We start from the raw sequence: 8413 nt of genomic DNA on the forward strand, positions 1-8413 counted from the left end.
CCCAAGCTGCCATCGGCAGGTCTAGGGATGGAAGGACTGACCCTCCGGACTTCTGTCCCAAGGGGCAGTCACTTTTCCAGTGTCCCTCTTGACCACAGCCGGGCAAGGCGTCGTGGGTGGAAGTGGCTGCCGGCACCACTTGGCCCAGTGGCCTTCCTTACCGCACTTGAAGTAGGTGCCTGGCGGAGCGCGGCTGGTCACCTTAGACGAGGTCGATGGCTTCTCGGGTCTCCCCGGCCTCAGGGCTGCAAACAAGGCTTGGGCCTGCAGGTGTGCCTTTTGGCGGACACGGGCCTCCCTTTGGGCCTCTGCCTGTTCATCTCGGGATTTAAACACTTTAAATGCCATATTCACCAGGTCTCGGCAGGGGTCTGAGGGCCCTCCTCTGCCTTTTTTGTGTTTCTTTCTGATGTCAGGGGAGGACTGAGTAATAAAGTGAGTTGTAAGGACAGCAGTCCCCACGGGGGAGGTAGGCTCTAGGCGGGTATGTTGGATAAGGGCATCTGTAAGGCGGCTGAGAAAGGCCGCAGGGTTTTTGTCTGCCTGTTGAGTGATTTCCCTGAGTTTAGGCACTTTTCAATCTGAGAAGGGTCAGAAAGGAGAAGGGAGCATGTATGCGTACAAGCCCTTCGGCGCCGGCCACCTCCTGTATCGGACAGAGGAGGGGCTGGTCCGAGGGGTTTGCGTGGGAGTGAGTGTGCCGGCTGACGGGAGACATCGGCAGAGCGGCTGGGAGATGTGGGAGGATGGGCGGGCGCCTGTGGGTGTGGTGGAGGTCGAGTCGGGGGAGGGCTGAGGGAGTCGGGTGGATCGGAGAAAGCAGAAGGGGCGTCTGAAGAGACGTCCGGGGGAGAGTTAGAGGGAGAAGAGGCGGAGGGGGGTGGGGGATCCAGCACAAGGAGGACCTGTGCAGGGTGGCAGGTCAGACAGAGAGAAGGACGGGAGCGCAAACAGAAAAAGGCTTGGACATATGGGATCTCCGACTATTTGCCATTCCTGTGACAAAAATTATTAAGGTCTTGCAGAATATTGGAACTGAAAGTCCCATTTTCAGGCCATTGGGAGTCACTGTCCAATTTATATGTTGGCCAGGCAGTGTTGCAGTAAAGAATGAGGCGCTTGGGCCGGATGCCTAAATCCAGGGCCTTCAGATTGGCCAGCAGACACCCCAGGGGCGTCTCGTGGGGAATTTTGGTCACCCATGTCACCTCAACCCGGATGGGGAAACAGCCAGGAACCGTATCCTGGCTATGGAGGCAGCAAAAGCCTGGGGGGACGTCTCCGCCCGAGACTAGTGTGCCGGCACGGAAAGGGGTGAGAGGAATTCAGGCGTCCCCGAATAGCCCCAGCCCCGGAACGGGGGAGCCTCCCACGTGGGCCCACGGTTTAACGGAGAGGGAACAGATTCCCGGAAGGAACGGAGGCTCCTGGGGGATCCGGGTTGGGATAATACGGGGAGACTCACCCAGGCCGAGGTCGTCAATCAGGGACTGGAAGGCAGTCAGCGGAGGTCCCGGTCCGGCCCGGTCCGGGAAGTGAGAGTTCTCGGAAGGGGGTGGTGCAGCCAAAGGCCCCTCCCAGGTTTCGGCACCAAATGTAAGGTTGCTTTGAAGTAGCCGCGCCAGAGAAAGAGAGACGAACAGAATTGAAAAGGGGAAAGCAACGAGGCTTTATTAGGGCGCTCCCGGGCGAAGTTCGAGGCCCCGTGAGAGAAAGGCCCGAGAAGTCGCGCGGCACAGAAGTTTGAGTGGGTTTTTATATGTCCTTAGGGTTGGGGGATGGGAGCTTCTTCAGCCAGGAGATGTGGGCGCCAGGAGTAAGGAATTTGTTTAAGTTTTGGGGCGGGTACCGAGGGACAGGAGGAGCCGCCTCTTTTTTCATTAGGGAAGGGAGGGGTGCCTGCCACCAGCCTTACAAAAGGAATGTGTGTAAAGAGGTCTCTGAAACCACTAGCTCTAGCCAGCACTAACACTAAGGAGTTAAGATCCTGTGTACATCCAGTGTTCTCATAGCACTTCTCTGAACCGGGGACAAATGACAGACTTTTTTAGTCATGATGTACAGTCAGCCCGTGGGTTCTGTATTCATGGATTCAACCAACTTTCTTGTCATTATTTCCTAAACAACGCAGCATAACAACTATTTACATAGAATTTACATTGTGTTAGGTATTATGAGTAATCTAGAGGTAATTTAAGGTGTATAGGAGGATGTGTGTGGATTATATGCAAATACTATGCCATTTTATATAAGGAATTTGAGCATCCTCAGATCTTGGTATCTGCAGGGAGTCCTAGAACCAGTCCCCCAGGGATACCAAAGGACAGCTGTAACTGATTACTCCGTTTAGATGTAATTTATTCATTTGAGCTATGAGAGACTTAATATCAACTAATCCATACCCATTTATTTTTCAAGATGATACGAATAAGGCCCAGAAATCTTAACACTGTACTCCAGGCTTTTGGTCTTCAGTCTGGTCATGCTGATATTTGTTGATAACTTTTTGACAAGCTTTGTGATAGTAAAAAGAAAGCACAAAATATTTAGCAAGTTTTCATTTTCTCTTAAACATCTCAATACAATGATGATCATTTCTGTGGTATATTCTGTTTTTCTAGAAGCAGAAATGTATGCTGAACCCTTACGAAGAGATAAAGGTTATTTGGTACATGTTGGTGGCCTCTGCCCTTCAGTATCTGAGGTATGCCAAGATTTCTTTTTGAACTTCATATTATTTCTTTTTTTAGGCTGATTGAAGGTCTCATTTCCAGAAATACCTAGTTTCTGAAATTTCAGTTTATGATTCTTCTACTAATTACAGGTGTGTTTCCCGAATTCAGTCCAATGTGCATTACTGTGTGCCCACTGCTCACTAGAGGTTCTGTACCAGACATCAGCCGCAGTGGGGATAAAGTCAAAGGCCATTCCCACAGGAGGGTCCCAGGCTAGTATAAGGGGCCATGCAGACAAATAGTTGCAGTCATTATAGACAAATAGCTGCAGTCATTAGTTCGTGCTGTTCTTTTTTTTTTTTTTTTTTTTTTGAGACAGAGTCTCACTCTGTTGCCCAGGCTAGAGTGAGTGCCGTGGCGTCAGCCTAGCTCACAGCAACCTCAAACTCCTGAGCTCAAGCGATCCTCCTGTCTCAGCCTCCCGAGTACCTGGGACTACAGGCATGCACCACCATGCCCGGCTAATTTTTTCTATATATATTTTTAGCTGTCCATATAATTTCTTTCTATTTTTAGTAGAGATGGGGTCTCGCTCTTGCTCAGGCTGGTCTCAAACTCCTGAGCTCAAACGATCTGCCCACCTCGGCCTCCCAGAGTGCTAGGATTACAGGCGTGAGCCACCGCGCCCGGCCCGTGCTGTTCTTAATCAGATCTTTCTTGGATTATACTTTGTAGCTTGTTATTAATGGTATGTAGCAGACTGACTGACTTCCGTGTACTTTATCTTGTTACGCACTGTTTCACAGGGAATGTAGACTGCCTTAGTTAAGGAGAACGGGCTCCAGAAAGAGATAACTTCGGCTCAATTCCCAGGTCTGTCAGCAACTTGATGAATAAATTTGGGCAATTTACTTGACCTTTTTGTACCTCAGCCTCCTCTTTGTCTATAAAGTGAGGTTGATAGTACTGTCATAGCGATGTTGTGAAACTACTATGAGTTAAGTTTGTAAAGCACTAGGAGTAAAGCCGGGCACATAGTAGATGCTCAGAAAATTGTATTCTATTATTTCTGAGTTTAATTACTTTTCAGATGACACTTGTATACTTTTCAGGTAGATAGCTACATCATCTATATATAATCTCTTCCAATCTGTATGTTGCTACTTTCTATTTTGTGACATTGTCAGATCATTCAAATCACAGTGGTGATGGAAATACCTTTACTGTCTGCTGATAAAAAATGATGGCTGTTCATTTCAGATATGAAAATCTTTATCAATTAAGAGAGAATCCTGTTTATAGTTGGGGTTGAAATTTGTTAAAAAATAGGTGTTTAATTTTATTTAATGGAGTCACCTAAGAGTATATGCTTTCTAAATTTTACTCATTAATGTGGTATTAATACATTTCATTAAAGTAGTATTATAATGCTAGTAGTATTTACCTGATGTGAAAGACTCTTTTAGTATCTTGTTGAATCCTTAAAACAAACTGTGGGGTTTTCTTTTCTTAAGTATTATACATACTGTGTGGAAATTTACAAAATACAATTAAACGCAAAAATACAAGGAGGTTATAAAAAATTATCCATAGTCCCATCATTTGAAAACAACCACTTTTCAGATTTGGTATGTATCCTTCCACTGACACTCTCTAGGTCTGGTGCTTTTATAGGAATAGCTCTTGCCTGACTTTCTCAATTATATGGTTAAAATTCTGATTCGATGTTCCAACTTTTTGTTGTTGTTTTTTTTTTGGTCTAAATATTTCCCCACAACAAGGCCATAAAGATATTCTCTTAAATATTCTGGCAAACATTTTAAATTTTGACTTTCACATTGCAAGCCTTTGAGTCATCTGGAGGTTGTTTGAACATAGGAATTAATTTTAACTTTTTTAGTGTAAATAGTCCCCAGATTGCTAATTTCTGCAACTTTATCATATATCAGCTTTGCAAATGTTTTACATTAAATTTTAATATAAAATTAATAGGAGATAATTCATGAGAAATGCTTAGTGTCTTTTATTTCTCATCTTTAATTTGGTTTTTATTTAGTTATCCTAAATAAACATTATTCCTGATTTCAAGCTAAGTATATCAAATTTTTTTTTTTTTTTCCAGACAGAGTCTCACTCTGTTGACCAGGCTAGAGTGCCGTGGCATCAGCCTAGTCTGAGCTCAAGCAATCCTTCTGCCTCAGCCTCCTGAGTAGCTGGGACTACAGGCATGTGCCACCATGCCTGGCTAATTTTTTCTATATATATATTTTTAGCTGTCCATATTATTTCTTTCTATTTTTAGTAGAGATGGGGTCTCGCTCTTGCTCAGGCTGGTCTCGAACTCCTGACCTTGAGCGATCCACCCGCCTTGGCCTCCCAGGGTGCTAGGATCACAGATGTGAGCTACTGCACCCGGCTTAATATATCAACCTTTATAAGAGCATTTATTGTTGTGAAAACTATATTTGAGCCAGTGGTTACAAAATTAGGTTTGAGGTAATTTAAAGTCAATGAAAAACCTTTTGGTTTTCTGCTTTTCTATTTTAGATATGCAACTCTTGCTTTCCAAAAAAAAAAAAAAACCAAAAAATGGTGATATAAAGATGGCTGTGAAGGAAATGAATGGTGCCAAAAAGGTGGGGGCCTGCTGCTTTCCAGTCTTTTTTTTCTTCTTTATTCTTGAATAGTGCTACTCTTTAAGTAACTAATTATTATACTTTCATCACTTTTTATAGCTAATGTTATCTCATAATTATTAAAACCATAAAAGGTAGTCATTTTATTTTTTTATGCCCTCATCTGTACCTCACTGAGGTTTTAAACACGATGTGGAAAATGATGGAGGTTTGCTCTGCCTCCTGCTCATCCTGTGACTCTGCGAGAGCTATCTCACTCTCTGAGCTTTTTGTCTTAAAATGAGGATAATAGTTCTTACCTCAAATATTTATAAGTTTAAATGAGCTTAATATGGAAAAATTCTTAGTACAATGTACTGAGGATGTACTCAGTAAGTACAGCTATTATCATTGCTATTACATACCAGTAATTTGGCTTTTTCTTGGAGAGCTCATTTTTTCTGTGGTTTCAACTATCACTTTAAACTATCACATTCCAATCTTTTCACTTATTTACTGAACAAAGAGTTATTACATACCAACTGTGTACATTATTCTAGGAACTGGGAAAGCAACAGTGAACAAAATAGATAAAAATCTGTGCTTTTATATGAAGCTTAAATCTAGTGGGAGAGATAATGGCAATAAGTAAAATGTAATATTCTGGTGTGACAGAGCTAATATTTTATGTATTTTGCCCTGACTTTTCATCTAGGATTTAAAGTCTGAGCCCTTCCTTTGTTGAATTTTTGCAGGATTTACAGTGGTTTCACACCATTTATAGTCTATTTGCATGGTTATTGGTAACTAATTGATCATTTTAATTTTATCTTTCACAAGTGAAGGAGGCTACACTTTATATTACTAGTCCCCCCTCCCCTCATAACCAGTGATACAATTCTGGGCATGTAGTTTGTGTTCATTACATAAAGTATTTAGTAAATAAAATATAGAATATTTATAATTACTCTTCAGACCAACCTTTATCAGGTGGGTTGGTTATGTCCTGTCTTTGGGAGGGTTGAGAAAATAGTTACACCTTTTGCTCTGTTCTGGGGTTCAGAGGAAGAATCCCAGTTGAGGAAGGCTGATTTAGACATAGTCTCATAGACTTTATCATTACTATAAAAAATTATGTTGGGCATGTTTTCTTAATACATAGCCCTGAACACCACTGAAGTAAATTTACTTGGTATAAATAATCTTAAAGGAAAAATTTCAGAGCAATTTATTTCATTTATAATTTTAAAATTTATTTTAATTGAATAAGCTGGATTATCACTATGTCATGGTTTTAAGAAAACTTTTAAAATGCTTATTTAGGGTGTCAAGAATTGTAAACAAATTGAATCTGCTACATTATTACCTGATGCACCTTTTAGATTTATACTTCCAAATACATTGAACTTGCGTAGTTTCACCAAGATCAGGAAGTGACTGGCTGAACTACATCCAGAAGTCAGCAGGTAAGAACTAAAATTATATTTTAATTGGTTTTAAGCTTTTTATGTAAAAGCATAGTTCCATTCAATAACTTAGCTATAGTCAGATTGTGTTACTTTGGAAAAGACAAATGCTCATGTATGTTTTCACTTTGCATAGAGACCATATTATAGAAGCTCTTCAGGAAGTAAGAATAAATCCTAAAGGGTTTCTGAATGGCTTATCTGTTAACACTATTGTGGAAATGACTTCATCCGTTCTGAAAAACTCTTTGTTTTTATTCCTAACTGGAAGCAGAGATCATACAACATATTCTTTTTTATTTAAATATTACTTTAAAATTTTAAGCTATTGATTTCTTTTTTCACATAAAATGAATATTAAATTACAAATAATAAAATATAAAATTTAAAAACAAACATATTACTATTAATATAAAACCATTTACCCCAAAATTGCTTGGTTTAACATTCGTCATCTCACAGTTTGCAGATTAAGATTCAAGGCTGGCTTAACTGGGTAGTTTGCGTTCAGAGTCTTTCATGTTGCAGTAAAGAAGTTGGCCTGGACCGTAGTCATCCAGAGGCCACACTGAGCCTGGAGGGTCTCCTAAGACGGCTCATTCACATGGCTGTTGGCAAGAGGCCTCAATGCCTTACTGCATGGGCCTCTCCACAGGACTCTTTGAATCCCTTTACACTGTGGCAGCTGGCCTCCCCTGAGCAAGAGAGCAAGGGGGAAGCTGCTCTGACCCACCCTCAGGAGTCACAATCCATCATTTTGCCACATTCTAGTAGATGAAGGTCACTACATGCAACTCATACTCAAGGGGAGGGAAATTTAACCCCACCTCTTAAAGAAAGGCATATCAAAGAATTTGTTTATATATTTTAAAATGACCACAAGTGAACATATACAATACCTTTTTACAACATAGGAGAGACTTCTGTTTCCGGTTATAGGTGTGCGGATGACTGAAGCCAACTGTCCACTGAGAACAACTAGAAAAGCTGAATAAATATTAAAAAAAAAAAATCTGCTTGAAGGCATGGATGAGCTATCAAGATAATGATGACTTACTGGATAAGAGTACAAAGAGGGGTCTCAAAGTATGCCCAGTGTTTGGGGGTACTCTCCCCCAGTATTATTTGCAGAGGGGAAGCTAGGAGTGCATGGGCCATTTTGATAGCATTGAAGCCGGGGAGCATGGGGTCTTGGTAAATTTTCAGCATGGGAGTTTGGACCCCAGTGGGCTGTACTTGAGGAGAACAAGTTTGAACTAGAAATACATGTTCCCCAGAAGGGCTGTAACTCAGCTTCAAAATTTAGTCCCTAAATCAGATTGAGATGATCTTGGGTCATGAGTTCTCCCCGGCACCTGGAAGAAATGAAAGTAAGACTTCTATGGAGGAAAAGAATATCATTTTAGGCCTCAAATTATTTATGCCAACAATTTTGTACTTGTTAGCTTATTTTATAAATAAGAACATATAATCAAAATCATGGCCAGTGGGTACAGTGGCTCACACCTGTAATCCTAGCACTTCAGGAAGCTGAGGCAGAAGGATCACTTGAGGCCAGGAGTTTTGAGACCAGCATGGGCAAGGTAGACAGGCTCCATCTCTACAAAAAATGAGGAAGACATTTCAAAACTCAGGGAAAGCAAGGCCCCCCACACCA

The 8413-nt window shown here is 41.6% G+C and overlaps 1 long non-coding RNA gene across 2 annotated transcripts in view; it reads left to right on the plus strand.

The window, feature by feature from the left end:
• The window catches only part of LOC138401138 (uncharacterized), a 53005-nt gene extending 46124 nt beyond the window's left edge, over positions 1-6881 (plus strand). Inside the window, exons 3-5 of one of the 2 annotated variants that reach the window (XR_011236423.1) lie at positions 2622-2704; positions 5223-5311; positions 6614-6881. This is a non-coding gene — a long non-coding RNA (uncharacterized lncRNA). The remainder of the gene's footprint in view (positions 1-2621; positions 2705-5222; positions 5312-6613) is intronic. The other variant, XR_011236422.1, reaches the window with a different exon arrangement.
• The last annotated feature ends 1532 nt before the right edge of the window (positions 6882-8413 follow it).

The sequence above is a fragment of the Eulemur rufifrons genome, chromosome 20 (genome assembly GCF_041146395.1).
Source record: "Eulemur rufifrons isolate Redbay chromosome 20, OSU_ERuf_1, whole genome shotgun sequence".
Classification (NCBI taxonomy): Eukaryota; Metazoa; Chordata; class Mammalia; order Primates; family Lemuridae; genus Eulemur; species Eulemur rufifrons.